This window comes from Manis pentadactyla, chromosome 14, assembly GCF_030020395.1.
Source record: "Manis pentadactyla isolate mManPen7 chromosome 14, mManPen7.hap1, whole genome shotgun sequence".
Taxonomy (NCBI): domain Eukaryota; kingdom Metazoa; phylum Chordata; class Mammalia; order Pholidota; family Manidae; genus Manis; species Manis pentadactyla.
The window spans coordinates 90,672,477-90,690,702 of record NC_080032.1 but is presented as its reverse complement, the minus strand read 5'-3'; the positions used below and the strand labels follow the sequence as shown (position 1 = coordinate 90,690,702).

The following is an 18,226-nucleotide window of genomic DNA, read 5'->3' as shown; positions in this document are numbered from 1 at the left end:
GACAATGTTGTGAACTCGAGTTTTATAACGTTTGTGGTCCAGTCACTAACTTTGGAAAACTAGTCAGTACTCCCTGTGCCCAAGTCAGTGTCTAGATATAGTACATGGTTAAGAAATAGGCACTAAATGAAGAATTGGATATATAGAGGGATAAAGAAAGTAAGACCATGGTGGGGGTGAGGTTACCTGGGAAGAAAAAGTGGAGCTTAGGTACTGCAGAGTGATGTCCAGAGTGTGGGTATGCCAGGAGGTGGGAACGTGACAGGTAGAGAGACAAGGAGGGGCGCATAGGCAGTACGGGTGCAGGGCGGAGACGGGAAGCTGGGGAGGGCAAACCTGTCGGGCAGGGGACTCAGTGTGATGCCTCAGCGGGCCTGCTGTGAGAGAGTAAAGGCCTGGACCATGTGGTGGTGTGGGGCTAGAGTGGAAAAGAGTGCTGTGAGATGAAGGCCGGGTCGCTGAAGGAACTTGAGAAGTGACTCCATATAGAAAAGGGATGAAGAATGACCATATCAAGCAGGTCCAGCAAAGGCACCTGGCTCTGCAATAAAATGGAAGCATTTCGCTTTCCCAGTAGTTTTATAGGATTGCAGTAGAGTTAGGAGGCATCATGACCCTTCTAGAAACTAGATTAAAATAGACAGATTTTCCTATAAACTCCCATAGTTCTTAGGTGTAGTCTAGAAATCAAATGCCAAAGTTTTCTTTCATCTCTAGTTACAAAATAAGTACATGGTTAATAGAAGTTGGAGAACACAAAAAGCAAATGGAAAAATGTACCCATAATTCCATCATAAAACTACAACAAAGTAAAAATTTGGGGATACATCATTTGGATTATTTTTTGATGTATTAGAATGTCTTCCACATGTGTTTTCAAATGGAAATAACTATTTCTTCAGTCAATAGTCTTTGGCTTTTTTAAAAAATTGGCTTAAATATTACATATATATCTCCCTGTTCTATGAGTCTTCAAACAGTACAGAATTCTTTGTACTTCAAACAGTACAGATTCACATGGGATCTTTCCATTCTGATCCTCTGGTCCTGCCAATCCTCCTCTTCTAAAGGAACCACTATGAAATGAGCACTCTACTTATTTTCAGAACTCTTGTGCACAATTACACTCCCTCATATTTTGTATTTACAGATATATTTCCACATATGTATGAATTTATATAGTGTGTATGTACATGTACATGATTATAATAGCTGCATAGTATTCCATATTATGAGTGTATCATAAACTTTAATACTCAGTTGCTAACATTTAGGTTTTCATTTTTGTGCTTTAAAAAATAATGCGATAAAGAAAACCCTTGTCTTAATTCTGACTTTGTAGGGAATTCTAGTGTTTCATTGTCAAATATAGTAGTTTAGATAAATATCCTTTGCTATGATAAAGTAGGCTTCCTCTATCCCAGTTGACTTACACATTTTTTCTTTAATTATGAATAGCTGCCAAATTCTAGCAAATACCTTTTTGGCTTCTACTGAGATGTTATTACTCGTTTGATTTATTAATGTGATGAATCATTGATACAGATGGTCCCCAATTTACAATGGCTCGACTTAGGATTTTTCAGCTCTAGGGTAGTGAGAAAGCGCTATGTGTTCATAGAAACCGTACTTTGAACTCTTGAGGCGTTCGGTCCAGTGATGTGCGGTCAGACCCTCCCTCGTGATGCTGGGCTGGGGCGGCCGCCCCGGCTCCCAGGCAGCCAGGCCATTACGAGGGCCCACGGCCGAGGCACCCCCAGCCTTTCTGCACCCACAGAGCCGTTCTCATTTTCACTTTCAGCCCAGGATTCAATGCATTACATGAGGTATTCAGCACTTTATTATTAAACAGGCTGCGCGTGAGACGGCTGTGCCCATCAGGTGAGCGTTCTGAGCACGTGCAAGCTGGGCCGGGCTGGGCTGTGATGCTCACTCCGTAGGTCAGGTGTATCAAACACACTTTCCGCTCATGTCCATATAAACCCATCATTAAGTTGGGGAAGATCTGTACACTAAGAGAGAATCTTTCCTGCATTATTGCATTAACTCCTCTTGGTAAACATTTTTACTCATAATAATAAACTGTTAATTTTAATTTGCTTATGTTTTATTTAGGATTTTGAATCTATATTCATTTGCTGATAATTTTAACTTGACCAGGAACTGGCTTGTAGATGTTTAAAGGATGCGTCATCGCAAATAACAGAGGCTTGGAAATAGACACACACCCAGCGGCCTGGGGATCTGGGATGCCTTCCACATAGCTCGCATAATAAGCAACTGCGTTAGTCCTTATTAAAAATAGGGAGGAGGGTTCTCTCTGGTCCTAAGTGGTTCTATCTCTTGCTCAAGCCTCTAATTTGGAGGGCAGGGCTGCAGAGAGCAAGTCTGGTCGATGTGTCAGTCCCCCCGAGCCCCGATTACATGTAACTGGGAATCTTCCAGAGGAAATGCTTGCTGTCTCTTATCTTTCTTTAAGGTTGGCCAACTGAGAGACAGCTATCTCTTTTTGAAGAGAAGTAAGATCTAAGCAAATTTAGAACTAAATTAAAACTGCAATTCATTTGGGTATCTTGAATCTTTGAAAGCTTCTCATATAGAAAACTTAAGATGATTCTTATTCAGTTTTAAACTGAATTAAAGATTTTTTTATTTTATGAGTCATAATGTCAGTGAGAAAGAGTGGCTTTCAAACATATCTTTTAGAATTCTTCTTCCCTCCCCCCAGGACTGGTAGAGCTAAAGGAGTTGCTGTGAGGAGGTGCTGTTCACCTTCAGCTAGAGGAGGCGAAGGGTTTTTAGTGGGGACGGTTGTGGCAGTCCATCTGTGACCGCTTTGAGGCCTTCTAACATACGCCTTCTCTGGTGGGCCCAGGAAAGCCAGTCTGCATTTCCCACCACTGTGTGGTGATGGCTCTCCCTGTCATCAGTTCGTCTGTTGACTGTGAGGATTAAATGAATTACTGTATGTAAAATACCTGGGTTATTACATAGTACCAGAGTAAGCCTTCAGTAAGCGTTAGCTGTTGCTAGTTATGGGGACAGGCAGCTTCTGACATGGTTCCCATTTGTCATCATCTCCTGCCCTTCATACTCGTGTGAGCTCCTCTGCTTGAGCGTGGCTGGACTTGGTGACTTGCTTCTGAAGAGTGGAATGTACCAAAGGGGTTGGATGTTGCTTCTAAGGTTGTGTTCCAGTAACTGTGACTCCCAGTTTGCTGGGCTGGCTGTTGCCTTCTCAGATTGCCCACTTTGCAAACTGACTTGTTGGCACAGAATTGGGGTGACTTCTGTCCAGCAGCCTCTGAGAATCAGGGTCCTATCAGTGACGATGTGAGTGAGCTTGAAGTGGATCCTTCACCAGTCAAGCCTTGAGTTAACCACAGCCCCAGGTGACACCTTGACTGCAGCTTGTGAAAGGCCTTGAACAGAGGACCCAGCTACGCTGAGCCCAAATTCCTGACCCTTAGGCACTGTGATGCTACTTGAAGCATTTAGGTTTCGGGGTAATCTGTTACATAGCCATTTCTAGTAGTGGTGTCTACTACCAGTAGTAGTGGTAATGTAACAGAACTATAGATTCTGGAGCTAGACCCTGGAATTTGAATCCAGCTCTGTTCCTTACTAGCTGTTTGACCTTGCATAAACTACTTAATCTCTCTGTGCCTCAGTTTCTTCCTAAGATGGGGGTAATAGTTGTGAAGAGAAATGAGAATGCATGGCACATGGTAAGTGCTGTGTCTGTTAAGTATTGCTATTTATGGGAAGAAGAAACTCGTTCATGGATGTCATGGCTAGCTTTAGCCATCAGTTCTGGCTTTTCTATTAAAGTCTCTTTTGCAAACAGGAATGCCTTCTAGCTTTCGTTGATAAATACATTCAACCCAGTGCTGAAGTGAGAGCCAGACAGAAAGAATAATGGTTTCTACTTTATTTCTTGAGAAATTGGAAGTCCTCTCAAGAAAGTCTTCTTAAAGATAAGGAATTAGTTTCATTCTCTGAGAGAGAAGTGTAATTCCGTGCTACTGTCTTCCACCCTCACACACCGGGTAGATTACAGCACGCAGGGGAGTGTGCCCTTGGTTTACCCACGCAGGTCTTAGGGTGGCAGGCTCCAAGCAGGCAGCAATGAAATGCTGAGTCAAACGGAAGCCAGAGGAGTAAGTTCTAGTCCGAGAGGGAGCTGGGCAGAGGCGGGCTCTAAAGAAATAACTTCAATAGCTAAGAAATGTGACCCTGAACCAATGTGAGGTCAGGAAAAAAGCAGGCTTGAGGACAGAGAGGCCACTTACTGAGGCAAGGTTCAGGTGACCAAGACCTCCAAGGAACGAAACTTACCCATTTGTATAGCACTCCAGAGCTTACCAAATGTTTTTGCACACGGCATTTTATAAGAACTTGAAAGCACCTGGGTAAGGCAGCCCTTATGTGTTATCTCCATTTGTGATGAGGCAAAGGAAGCTCAGAGGGGTTACATTTCTTATTTGAAGTCACCTAGCCATTAAGTGAGTTGAGATTCAAAACTTCTTTCTGATCTGTGTGAGAGGACATTTGCTGTGCCATAGCTGTTGGGTTATTTTTATCAGTTTCCATGTCATTCAGGATAGAATTATTCTGGACTTGACATTCCTGACTAGGACTGTACCCTACGTGAGCAGAGCACGGCAGATCTGATGAGCAAGCTGGAATTTTGAGTTCCAAGTTCCATTATTTCATTCTGGTTAACAAACCCTGCTTTTCTCCATACCATTCCTGCTCAGCACTTTGTGACACTTTCCCAAAAGATTTCCTCTGAAACCTTTTGATTTAAAAATCGATAAGAAAATGTTAAGTTATGTGGGCATTCAAAAGTGATGATTCCCTATTAAAAACCTACCCTGCGCTACCTGCCTGTGCCATTTTCACAGTGTTTTATGGCATCTCGGAGATGATTTCAGTATAGAAACACCAAGTGATAGGATGAGAAGATTGCCTTGGATTATGCTTTAAAAAGCTATGCCCGTCATATAGTGATATGAGGGTTTTCATCTAACTTTCTATTTATGTCTTGAAGCAAACAGTATATATGTCAGCTTTGTTTCTCTTTGCTAAATACTGTGTATCAGTAAATTACATTATTAAATATAAACAATGTTCCTCAGACCCAGAGCCTTCCCTAGCAACCATTGTCATGAAAAGTAGCATGAAGTTGTCAAGTCCGTGTTGAGAATTCTTTTCTCTCCTCCCACTGCCCAGCACCTTCCTGATGTGACTGGCGGAGTATTTCTCCCTGGGGCCTCCCATCCAGAAATGCCGTTCTCTGGAATAGCCTCAGGCTTCCAGACCTTTCTGTCATTGACCTGATCCACTGAGCCAGATGCTGTGTTAAGTTCTCTGGGGATATGGTGAGGCTAGATGCTGACATGTTCATTCATTCATTTATTGATTCATTGAGCAACTGTTTACTGCCGTCGTGGAACTTCTATGAGGGAGAAGTCCAGTAAACAAGATAACAAACAACATAATGAAGTAAAATGTATGATGTATAGAGTAGGAAGTGCTAGAAATTAAAAATCATAGTAGGGATTTTGAGATTTCATATAGGTAAGCAGGGAAGCCCTCCTCACTGAGAAGGAGAATCCTTTATTTTGATTGAAGTGTCATTGCTATACAATATTATATTGGCTTCAAATGTACAACACAGTGGTTCAACAGTTACCCACATTATTAAACTCTCGCCCCCTCTAGTGCAGTTACTGTCAACACAGGAAGATGTCACAGAACCATTGGCTGTGTTCTCCATGCTGCACTGCCGCCCCTGTGACCAGGTTATACTGTGCCCCTTTGTATGGAGGTTCCTCAAAAACTAAAAATAGAAATACCATTCAATCCAGTAATTCCACTTTTAGGAATTTACCTAAAGAAAACAAAGTCCCTGATTCGAAAAGACATGTGCACCCCTATGTTTATCGCCACACTATTCGTAATAGCCAAGACATGGAAGCAGCCGAAGTGTCTATCAGTAGATGGATGGATAAAGAAGACGTGGTACAAATGCACAGTGGAATATTATTAAGCCATAAAAAGAAAAGAAGTCCTGTCATTTGCAACAACATGGATGGATCTAGAGGGTATTATGCTCAGTGAAATAAGCCACGTGGGGAAAGACAAGTACCATATGATTTCACTTATTTGTGGAATGTAAAAACAAAGAGAAGGAGGGTCTTGAGTAAAGAAGTAAGCAGAAAGGCTAAGTGATGGGACAGAAGTCAAGCTACAGTGAGTCTGTAGAAGGTATTTATGTGGTGGTGATGCAGCCGATGCTCAGACAAAACGTGTTATATTCCAGGCAATGTTCTCAGCACTCTATAGATAGTCCATTTAATCTTTACAACAACCCAGTTCTAAGGGAAGATTCACCATTGAGGAAGCAGTTGAACTGAGGTGGGATTGAGAAAGGAGATTCGGAGGTGAGGATGTTCAGGTTGGCCCTAAATGCTGAGAGCGAGTGTTGGGGGTGGGGAGTCACTGAATGCGGGGCCACGGGGAGGGGAGGGAGAGGAAAGTGTGTGTGCGAAGGGCAGACACAGAAATGGGCTTGGTGTGACTGGGCACTGTGTGTGGGAGTCCGAGTCATTTTTTAAAATAACTGCCTTGAAGGAGGGGCGGAAGATGGCGGCGTGAGTAGAGCAGCAGAAATCTCCTCCCAAAACCGCATATATCTATGAAAATATAACAAAGACAACCCTTCCTAGAATAAAGACCAGAGGACACAGGACAATATCCAGACCACATCCGCACCTGAGAGAACCCAGCGCCTCGCGAAGGGGGTGAGATACAAGCCCCGGCCCCGCGGGAGCCGAGCGCCCCTCCCCCCAGCTCCCGGCGGGAGAAGAGCAGGCAGAGCGGGAGGGAGACGGAGCCCAGGACTGCCGAGCACCCAGCCCCCGCCATCCGGGCCAGAGCGCAGGGCCCTCGATACTGGGAAAACAGGGCAGCAAGAACAGTGAGCAGGCACTGGAGGCTGGGCGACAGAGGACATAAGAAAAGCGCGCGACCATTTTTTTTGCTTTTTTGCTGTTTTGTTTTGGTGAGCGCTTTTTGGAAGTCTTAAAGGGACAGGGACCCCAATACTAGGGAAACAGGGCAGCAAGACCGGTGAGCAGAGGCCTGAGGCTGGCACCGGAGAATAAAGAAAAACGAACAACGACCTTTTTTTTTTTTTTTTAATTAAAAACTTTTTTAATTTAAAAATTTTTTTTTCTTTTTCTTTTTTTTTTTTGGTGGTCGTTGTTTTGTTTTGGCGGGTGCTTTTTGGAAGTCTTAAAGGGGCAGGGCGGGTCACTTAATCCAGAGGTAGGGAATCCGGGATCTCTGGGCACCCTAACCCCTGGGCTGCAGGGAGCAGGGAGGCCCCTTACGGAGATAAATAGCCTCCCAGCAGCTCCTGCTCCAACGCGACTCCACCATTTTGGAGCAGCTGCCCGAGCCAGGCCACGCCCACAGCAACAGCGGAGATTAACTCCATAGCAGCCGGGCAGGAAGCAGAAGCCCTGTCTGCGCGCAGCTGCGCAGCACAAGCCACTAGAGGCCGCTGTTCTCCCAGGAGAGGAGGGCCACAAACCAACAAGAAGGGAAGTCCTTCCAGCCGTCACTCGTCCCAGCTCTGCAGACTATTCCTATCACCATGAAAAGGCAAAGCTACAGGCAGACAAAGATCACAGAGACAACACCAGAGAAGGAGACAGACCTAACCAGCCTTCCTGACAAAGAATTCAAAATAAGAATCATAAACATGCTGACAGAGATGCAGAGAAATACGCAAGAGAAATGGGATGAAGTCCGGAGTGAGATCACAGATGCCAGAAAGGAGATCGCAGAAATGAAACAAACTCTGGAAGGGTTTATAAGCAGAATGGATAGAACGCAAGAGGCCATTGATGGAATTGAAATCAGAGAACAGGAACGCATAGAAGCTGACATAGAGAGAGACAAAAGGATCTCCAGGAATGAAACAATGTTAAGAGAACTGTGTGACCAATCCAAAAGGAACAATATCCGTATTATAGGGGTCCCAGAAGAAGAAGAGAGAGGAAAAGAGATGGAAAGTATCTTAGAAGAAATAATTGCTGAAAACTTCCCCACACTGGGGGAGGAAGTAATCGAACAGACCACGGAAATACACAGAACCCCCAACAGAAAGGATCCAAGAAGGGCAACACCAAGACACATAATAATTAAAATGGCAAAGATCAAGGACAAGGAAAGAGTGTTAAAGGCAGCTAGAGAGAAAAAGGTCACCTATAAAGGAAAACCCATCAGGCTAACGTCAGATTTCTCAACAGAAACCCTACAGGCCAGAAGAGAATGGCATGATATATTTAATACAATGAAACAGAAGGGCCTTGAACCAAGGATACTGTATCCAGCACGACTATCATTCAAATATGACGGTGGGATTAAACAATTCCCAGACAAACAAAAGCTGAGGGAATTTGCTTTCCACAAACCACCTCTACAGAACATCTTACAGGGACTGCTCTAGATGGGAGCACTCCTAGAAAGAGCACAGCACAAAACACCCAACATATGAAGAATCGAGGAGGAGGAACAAGAAGGGAGAGAAGAAAAGAATCACCAGACAGTGTATATAACAGCTCAATAAGCGAGCTAAGTTAGGCAGTAAGATACTAAAGAGGCTAACCTTGAACCTTTGGTAACCACGAATTTAAAGCCTGCAATGGCAATAAGTACATATCTTTCAATAGTCACCCTAAATGTTAATGGGTTGAATGCACCAATCAAAAGACAGAGTAACAGAATGGATAAAAAAGCAAGACCCATCTAAATGCTGCTTACAAGAAACTCACCTCAAACCCAAAGACATGTACAGACTAAAAGTCAAGGGATAGAAAAACATATTTCAAGCAAACAACAGTGAGAAGAAAGCAGGGGTTGCAGTACTAATATCAGACAAAATAGACTTCAAAACAAAGAAAGTAACAAGAGATAAAGAAGGACACTACATAATGATAAAGGGCTCAGTCAAACAAGAGGATATAACCATTCTAAATATATATGCACCCAACACAGGAGCACCAGCATATGTGAAACAAATACTAACAGAACTAAAGGGAGATATAGACTGCAATGCATTCATTCTAGGAGACTTCAACACACCACTCACCCCAAAGGATAGATCCACTGGGCAGAAAATAAGTAAGGACACGGAAGCACTGAACAACACAGTAGAGCAGATGGACCTAATAGACATCTATAGAACTCTACATCCAAAAGCAGCGGGATATACATTCTTCTCAAGTGCACATGGAACATTCTCCAGAATAGACCACATACTAGGCCACAAAAAGAGCCTCAGAAAATTCCAAAAGATTGAAATCCTACCAACCAACTTTTCAGACCACAAAGGCATAAAACTAGAAATAAACTGTACAAAGGAAGCAAAGAGGCTCACAAACACATGGAGGCTTAACAACACGCTCCTAAATAATCAATGGATCAATGACCAAATCAAAATGGAGATCCAGCAATATATGGAAACAAATGACAACAACAACACTAAGCCCCAACTTCTGTGGGACACAGCAAAAGCAGTCTTAAGAGGAAAGTATATAGCAATCCAAGCATATTTAAAAAAGGAAGAGCAATCCCAAATGAAGGGTCTAATGTCACAATTATCGAAATTGGAAAAAGAAGAACAGATGAGTCCTAAGGTCAGCAGAAGGAGGGACATAATAAAGATCAGAGAAGAAATAAATAAAATTGAGAAGAATAAAACAATAGCAAAAATCAATGAAACCAAGAGCTGGTTCTTCGAGAAAATAAACAAAATAGATAAGCCTCTAGCCAGACTTATTAAGAAGAAAAGAGAATCAACACAAATCAACAGTATCAGAAACGAGAAAGGAAAAATCACGACGGACCCCACGGAAATGCAAAGAATTATTGGAGAATACTATGAAAACCTATATGCTAACAAGCTGGGAAACCTAGGAGAAATGGACAACTTCCTAGAAAAATATAACCTTCCAAGATTGACCCAGGAAGAAACAGAAAATCTAAACAGACCAATAACCAGCAACGAACTTGAAGCGGTAATCAAAAAACTACCAAAGAACAAAACCCCCGGGCCAGATGGATTTACCTCGGAATTTTATCAGACATACAGGGAAGACATAATACCCATTCTCCTTAAAGTTTTCCAAAAAATAGAGGAGGAGGGGATACTGCCAAACTCATTCTATGAAGCTAACATCACCCTAATACCAAAACCAGGCAAAGACCCCACCAAAAAAGAAAACTACAGACCAATATCCCTGATGAACGTAGATGCAAAAATACTCAACAAAATATTAGCAAACAGAATTCAAAAATACATCAAAAGGATCATACACCATGACCAAGTGGGATTCATCCCAGGGATGCAAGGATGGTACAACATTCGAAAGTCCATCAACATCATCCACCACATCAACAAAAAGAAAGACAAAAACCACATGATCATCTCCATAGATGCTGAAAAAGCATTTGACAAAGTTCAACATCCATTCATGTTAAAAACTCTCAGCAAAATGGGAATAGAGGGCAAGTACCTCAACATAATAAAGGCCATCTATGATAAACCCACAGCCAACATTATATTGAACAGCAAGAAGCTGAAAGCATTTCCTCTGAGATCGGGAACTAGACAGGGATGCCCACTCTCTCCACTGTTATTTAACATAGTACTGGAGGTCCTAGCCACGGCAATCAGACAAAATAAAGAAATACAAGGAATCCAGATTGGTAAAGAAGAAGTTAAACTGTCACTATTTGCAGATGACATGATACTGTACATAAAAAACCCTCAAGACTCCACCCCAAAACTACTAGAACTGATATCGGAATACAGCAAAGTTGCAGGATACAAAATCAACACACAGAAATCTGTGGCTTTCCTATATACTAACAATGAACCAACAGAAAGAGAAATCAGGAAAACAACTCCATTCACAATTGCATCAAAAAAAATAAAATACCTAGGAATAAACCTAACCAAAGAAGTGAAAGACTTATACTCTGAAAACTACAAGTCACTCTTAAGAGAAATTAAAGGGGACACTAACAGATGGAAACTCATCCCATGCTCGTGGCTAGGAAGAATTAATATCATCAAAATGGCCATCCTGCCCAAAGCAATATACAGATTTGATGCAATCCCTATGAAACTACCAGCAACATTCTTCAATGAACTGGAACAAATAATTCAAAAATTCATATGGAAACACAAAAGACCCCGAATAGCCAAAGCAATCCTGAGAAAGAAGAATAAAGTAGGGGGGATCTCACTCCCCAACTTCAAGCTCTACTATAAAGCCATAGTAATCAAGACAATTTGGTACTGGCAAAAGAGCAGAGCCACAGACCAATGGAACAGACTAGAGAATCCAGACATTAACCCAGACATATATGGTCAATTAATATTTGATAAAGGAGCCATGGACATACAATGGCGAAATGACAGTCTCTTCAACAGGTGGTGCTGGCAAAACTGGACAGCTACATGTAGGAGAATGAAACTGGACCATTGTCTAACCCCATATACAAAAGTAAACTCAAAATGGATCAAAGACCTGAATGTAAGCCATGAAACCATTAAACTCTTGGAAGAAAACATAGGCAAAAACCTCTTAGACATAAACATGAGTGACCTCTTCTTGAACATATCTCCCCGGGCAAGGAAAACAACAGCAAAAATGAGTAAGTGGGACTATATTAAGCTGAAAAGCTTCTGTACAGCAAAAGACACCATCAATAGAAGAAGAAGGATCCCTACAGTATGGGAGAATATATTTGAAAATGACACATCCGATAAAGGCTTGACGTCCAGAATATATAAAGAGCTCACACGCCTCAACAAACAAAAAACAAATAACCCAATTAAAAAATGGGCAGAGGAACTGAACAGACAGTTCTGCAAAAAAGAAATACAGATGGCCAACAGACATATGAAAAGATGCTCCACATCGCTAATTATCAGAGAAATGCAAATTAAAACTACAATGAGGTATCACCTCACACCAGTAAGGATGGCTGCCATCCAAAAGACAAACAACAACAAATGTTGGCGAGGCTGTGGAGAAAGGGGAACCCTCCTACACTGCTGGTGGGAATGTAAGTTAGTTCAACCATTGTGGAAAGCAGTATGGAGGTACATCAAAATGCTCAAAACAGACTTACCATTTGACCCAGGAATTCCACTCCTAGGAATTTACCCTAAGAATGCAGCAATCAAGTTTGAGAAAGACAGATGCACCCGTATGTTTATTGCAGCACTATTTACAATAGCCAAGAATTGGAAGCAACCTAAATGTCCATCAATAGATGAATGGATAAAGAAGATATAGTACATATACACAATGGAATACTACTCAGCCATAAGAAAAGGGCAAATCCAATCATTTGCAGCAACATGGATGGAGCTGGAGGGTATTATGCTCAGTGAAACAAGCCAAGCGGAGAAAGAGAAATACCAAATGATTTCACTTATCTGTGGAATATAAGAACAAAGGATAAACTGAAGGAACAAAACAGCAGCAGAATCACAGAACTCAAGAATGGACTAACAGGTACCAAAGGGAAAGGGACTGGGGAGGATGGGCGGGTAGGGAGGGATAAGGGGGGGAGAAGTAGGGTGGTATTAAGATTAACATGCATGGGGGGGTAGGAGAAAAGGGAGGGCTATACAACACAGAGAAGGCAAGTAGTGATTCTACAACATTTTGCTATGCTGATGGACAGTGACTATAAAGGGGTTTATAGGGGAGACCTGGTATAGGGGAGAGCCTAGTAAACATAATATTCGTCATGTAAGTGTAGATTAGTGATACCAAAAATAAAGCAAAAAAAAAAAAGGGCAGTTCCTGTGTGGTAACCTCCAACGAGTTCTACACAAGGGTATAAAGGGCATATAAAAGTGTAGGCAAAGGGTCTGTTTGTGTTTATACAGAGGATTAAAGCCTAATTGGGCTACCCCGAAAATGAACTAAGATACGATATGAAAAAGAACTTCCAACATCTGCACTCTCTGGAAGACTCATGCCAGAAGATGATCATCAAAAAACCCCAACAAAGATCCACGCACTGCTACAGCTGTAGATGCACTCATCCCACCAGTTCCTGGACTTGCCATGGGAATGAGGAAGGAGATATCTAAGCTGGCCTGTGCATACAGTAAAACAACAAAATTGGACTGGATCTATACTGTTGGAACTCAACCAAGAATTTGGAGAAGTGCAAATTGTAGCGCTCCAAAGTCTTACAACTACAAACTATTTACTGTTAAAAGAACATATGGCATGTGAACAGTCCCCAGGAATGGGTTGTTTTAATTTGTCTGATTTCTCTCAGACTGTTCAAGTTCAGTTGGACAATATCCACCATATCATAGATAAGTTTTCACAAATGCCTAAGGTGCCTAACTGGTTTTCTTGGTTTCACTGCAGATGGCTGGTAATTACAGATATGCTTTGGTTATGTAACTATACTCCTATTATGTTAATGTGTGTGTGCAATTTAAGTAGTAGATTAAAACCTATACATGCTGAAGTTACTCTACAAGAAGATATATCAAAGAAATAATCAATCTTCCCATGTTTTCTTCCGCCTGCTACTTCTATAGCTTTTCTTCTTCCTTCCTAATTACAACCCTTAAATAGAATTCGTGCCTCATATCAAATTTACCGAGTATCATAATTCTTCCAAGTGGTAAAGATACCTCAAGACAAATGCTGGGCATAGAAGCCACAGGGCATAAATATGCAAAGAAGTAAAAAGCTAACTTTTTCAAACAATAAGGCTTCTCTCTCACTTACCAACTTCACATTTCCCTGTATGGCCCCGGAAGATGACTGGTTAGCCAGAGACGGGTAAGATTCCTCAAGGGAGGAACAACCTAAGACAGGCACAGTCGCAGGGGGGCCTTCAGGTGAGAAATTGGGGATCAACAGAGGTGAGGCTTAGAACCTCACCCCCCCTGTTCTGAGAGAAATCTTCTGCATACGTGGATGTTTTATTGCCCTGGTCTAGCTTGGATTAACACATAGTCTACAGGCACACACCTGATCATCTACATTTGCTCTCTTACAACACTGAACTATGTTTTCTACCTTTATCTTGTATCTACCTACCACTTCAGCATTTTATTAAAAATCATAATAATAAAGAGAGAAATGTGGTATCCACATATAAATCAAGTATAAAAACCAAATGAGTATTCATATTTGAACTGACTGTTTAGAGTTCATAATGCATGAGCAAAACCGAAAGTTTCTGTGATGACTGCCCTTGCACTGTTCACTATGTAACTTATTCACTATGTAAGAATTTGTTCTACATGTAAAAACTTGTTTGTTATGCCTCAGAAGATTGGAGACTGACAAAAATTAGGCTTGGGGTGGATTAATGATTGTGCATTGAGCATTGACTCCCCTATACAGAATTTTATTGTCGTTAACAACCATTTGATCAATAAATATGAGAGATGCCCTCACAAAAAAAAAAAGGACAGACTTCCAATGGTAAAATAAATTAGTAACCGGGATGTAATGTATAGCATAAGGAATATAGTCAAGATATTGTAACAGCCTGGTAGGGTGATAGCTGGAACCTAGAATTATGTATATAAATGTTCTACCACTGTGTTGTACACTTGATACTCATGTAATGTAATACTGTGTGTCAACTACCCTTCAATAAAAAATAATTATTAAAAAAAAAAAAAAATCTCCTGGATGTTCTTATTTTTTAAACCATAAATGCCTCTGGGAATTATTCATCACATAGGCGCTAATCTATTGACTGTAGCAAAAAAAAGCATCATCAGTGACATAAGTAGGTGACTTTTTGGAAGGAAAATAAGGAGTCTGACCTTATGTCTCAGTTTATGAACATGCTAATAACTACGGACCTGCTCTGCTCTGTGGAGCTTTGTTCCAGCAGCTCTTTAAGAAGTTTGAAACGGCAGTTTGCCGGGTGGCTTTCTTTGTCCCAAAAGCAGGGCACAGTTGTAATAATATTTGAGTAATAAAAACAACAGTAGACAAGCAGAGGAAGGAAGAGGCCAGGAGGAAATCATTCCAAGGTTTGTCTGTGTCTACATGTATATTTTTGAATTAAACCAAAGATATTCAATGACCATGTGCAGTATGTTTTTTAAGTTTTAGTCATACAAATAATTAAAACATTTAAAAAGATTAAAATATTAGCCTCAAGTTTTTATAAATAGCAGAAGTGACAGCACTGCATGTACATTACTAAAACTAAATTATGGAATTCTTGAATCAGTGTTATTAGAATTAAATCAGTGGAAGACATCCATACCAAGTAAACCATGATTTGATGTGGAGACGAAGCACACATTCCGCAGTGTTCCCCACTCAGTCCCTTTCTCCCCTCACTGTCCCCCCAGGCAGTTCTACACCCAGATGTGTAACTATCAGTCACGATCACTACCAGATTCTGTCCTCACCCCTGACTGCCCTCATGAGGTACAGGCGTCCTTTCAAGTATTCCACCATTCCATATTGGGGAACCCAAAAGGCCATATACCCCAAAATATTCTCCTGCTCTTTCCCTCTCGATTTTTGGTTAATGGCCTCATAGTTCACTTAGGTGCTCGGGCAGAATCCTGGGGCACACCCACAGACCCCCATCAGTCTCCACACCCCAGGCACTCTCTCCTGCCTGTTCTCCCTTTTTAATACCCCCTGAGTTTATTCTTTCTCACTTTTCACTGCCATTTCCATATCCAAGCCGCCAGCATGTCTCACATGAATTCTAACTGGTGTCCACACCTCCTTGCCCTTGCAGCTCCTTAGCTGTGCTTTGGCCGAGTGCCCTTTAGAAAATGCAAATCTGATCATGTCATCCTCACACTTGTCACCCCAAGTCTTGTCATCACAAGACAAAGCCAAGCTTTTTAGTATGGTGGCCTCTGGCCTTGGCCCAGGCTCGTGTTGCTGCTCTGCGGCACCTTGTGTTTGCAGCCACGTTGCGTGACTCATGAGCCCTCAGACCCTCTCTTCACATATCATCCATCATCTGGAATGCTTTTCCTCCGTCCTTTACTGAGAAAGCTTCCTGGCATGCTTGACTCGGCTGGAGCACAGCCTCCTTCAGGAGGCTCCTTTGAACTCCACGCGCAGTGGTGCTCATCTCTGTTGTCCACGGTGCCCAATTTGTACTTCGGGACAGTTGCTGAAATGGCTGCATGTTTCCCTCCCTTACATCTGACTCCCGAAAGGCAGGAACAGTGCCCTGCTCTCATTTCCATCCCAGCGCCTAGGGTATAGCCAACAATGGGGAGCCAGTGGTATGCCAAGCACTGTGGGAGGGGCTGGGCTACAAAGATACAGTGCGGATAGTGCAGGGCTTGGCACATTCGCATGTGCACCCGTGTACACACTCGTCCTCCTTTCGCCTCTCCCCCCACCCCCCCACCCATAAATGCTTGTCAAGGGCCTGTAAGTACCAGTACTGTGTTCTCTAAAGGTGAAGAGTGTGACCTCTGTTCTCATGAAGCTTATAATCTAAGAGAAACGGACATTAAGAGAGTAAGTGCATAAATTACGGAGATGATGAAGGACTAGAACAGAATATTACAAGAGAGAAAGTGAGACAAGGAAACTTCTCCAGCAGACAGTCTGTGTTTGGTAAACAAGTGAGGGAAGTAAAGTCGAAACTGGTTGTTCTGGAGGAAGCACATTTCTTTGCTCTACGTTGTAAGAGGCCAGCAGGTTCCAAGGGCCGAATGGCTCCAAGTGCAGAAGCTTGAGAAAAGCAGGGGCTCCTTTTCATCAGGGCCGGCCCTCCTCCGTGGAGTTGGTAGAGGCGCCGCATCCTGCTTTATGCAACAGTTTATTGGCCACAGTGTTTGCTCTGATCTCCTTCCCTCTTCATTCACCTCCTTCCTGCTTTCATCTTCCTGCTTTCTCCTTGCCTTAGTTCACCACAAGTTCTTATTGCCAGCCTTTAAGGATTTTTAATTTCATTCTTTACACTTATGGTATTTTATTATTTTCAGATTTTTATTTCTCCTTTTTTTCCCTTTTTATTACTTCAATGTTTTAACTTTTTAACTGTGGTTCCTACACATACCTTCTACTGTACTTATTTTTAACTCTGTCATTTAAAATTCTTGACTTTTAGAATTTTCATGGGTTTTCATTTGTTCCACTTCCATTTTATTTGTATTGAAATTTCTGTTCATTTTTAAAATTAAGCTTTTTGAATATAAAGAAATTTGTTCACTAATTAAATTTGTAAGACATAAAAGTACAAAGGAGAAAGTAAAAGTTATCAGTAATTCCAGTATCCTGACATAACCACTGTTAAAATGATGTGGTGTATATATACCGTATGTTATTATAGAGAAGCATATTATAGTCATATATATGCAACTATGTGTGTAGTGTTTTAGATGTAAGGTTAGTGCTATGTGGAGTCTTGTATCCTATTATTTTTCCATTTAAATTTATATCCAGGGAATTTACTACATCTTTAATATTTAAAGATTTCCTGGTGGACTCCAATGTATGAGCTCTCAGGCAAGGAGAGCATTATTTAGCCTTATGGACTCTACTCTCCTTTGCTTGGAAGGACTTGACTGGCTCAGAGACATTCTGAAGAAGATACAAGTTCCCATGCTTAACTTTCAGATTGATCAGCCCAGTGGAATGGATACTGGATATTGGAGCTTACCAGCTTCCCTTATCACAAATATTCCCACTTCTCATCTCTTTACAGTTTGTCGTCTTAGATGGTGAGAGCAGAGGCTACAAAAAACATATAAAGGAATGTGAATCTATCTGGCTTTTTTGTAGCCTCTGCTCTGGTGTGTCGATTTGTAGAACAATTGGTTAACTTTGCTTTGACATGGCGTGGGAGTCTGTGCCCTGCTTATTCTTGTGATACCTGTATCTGTGTTGAGGTTCAAACTGCTGTTTGGTAAATAGACCTTCAGTTTCAGTCTGAGAAGTTTTTATACCTGATCCCAATTCTCAGATGTCCCCAGTATCATTAGTGTACGATGCAATGGAAGCCTGTACAAGCCATATTCTTTGTCTTGGCCTAGGTGGAGTTTTGGCTCAGGTGTAACACCTCTCAAGGCCTCAGAACAAAGCTACCATGCATGCATCAGGCTACCTTTTCCAGCTGAAGGTAAGCTGACCTTCCGCAAAGTGTTCTG

General features: G+C 41.8%; 1 protein-coding gene across 23 annotated transcripts in view; it reads left to right on the top strand.

The window, feature by feature from the left end:
* LOC130680652 (spidroin-2-like) overlaps positions 1-18,226 on the top strand; it is a 140,933-nt gene that overhangs the window by 44,426 nt on the left and 78,281 nt on the right. For 20 of the 23 annotated variants that reach the window (XR_008993682.1, XR_008993680.1, XR_008993681.1 and 17 more), the window contains one exon: positions 18,113-18,198. The exons of the other annotated variants lie outside the window; for them this stretch is intronic. The gene's annotated coding sequence lies outside the window, so the exon portion shown is untranslated. The remainder of the gene's footprint in view (positions 1-18,112; positions 18,199-18,226) is intronic. 23 annotated transcript variants of the gene reach the window in all.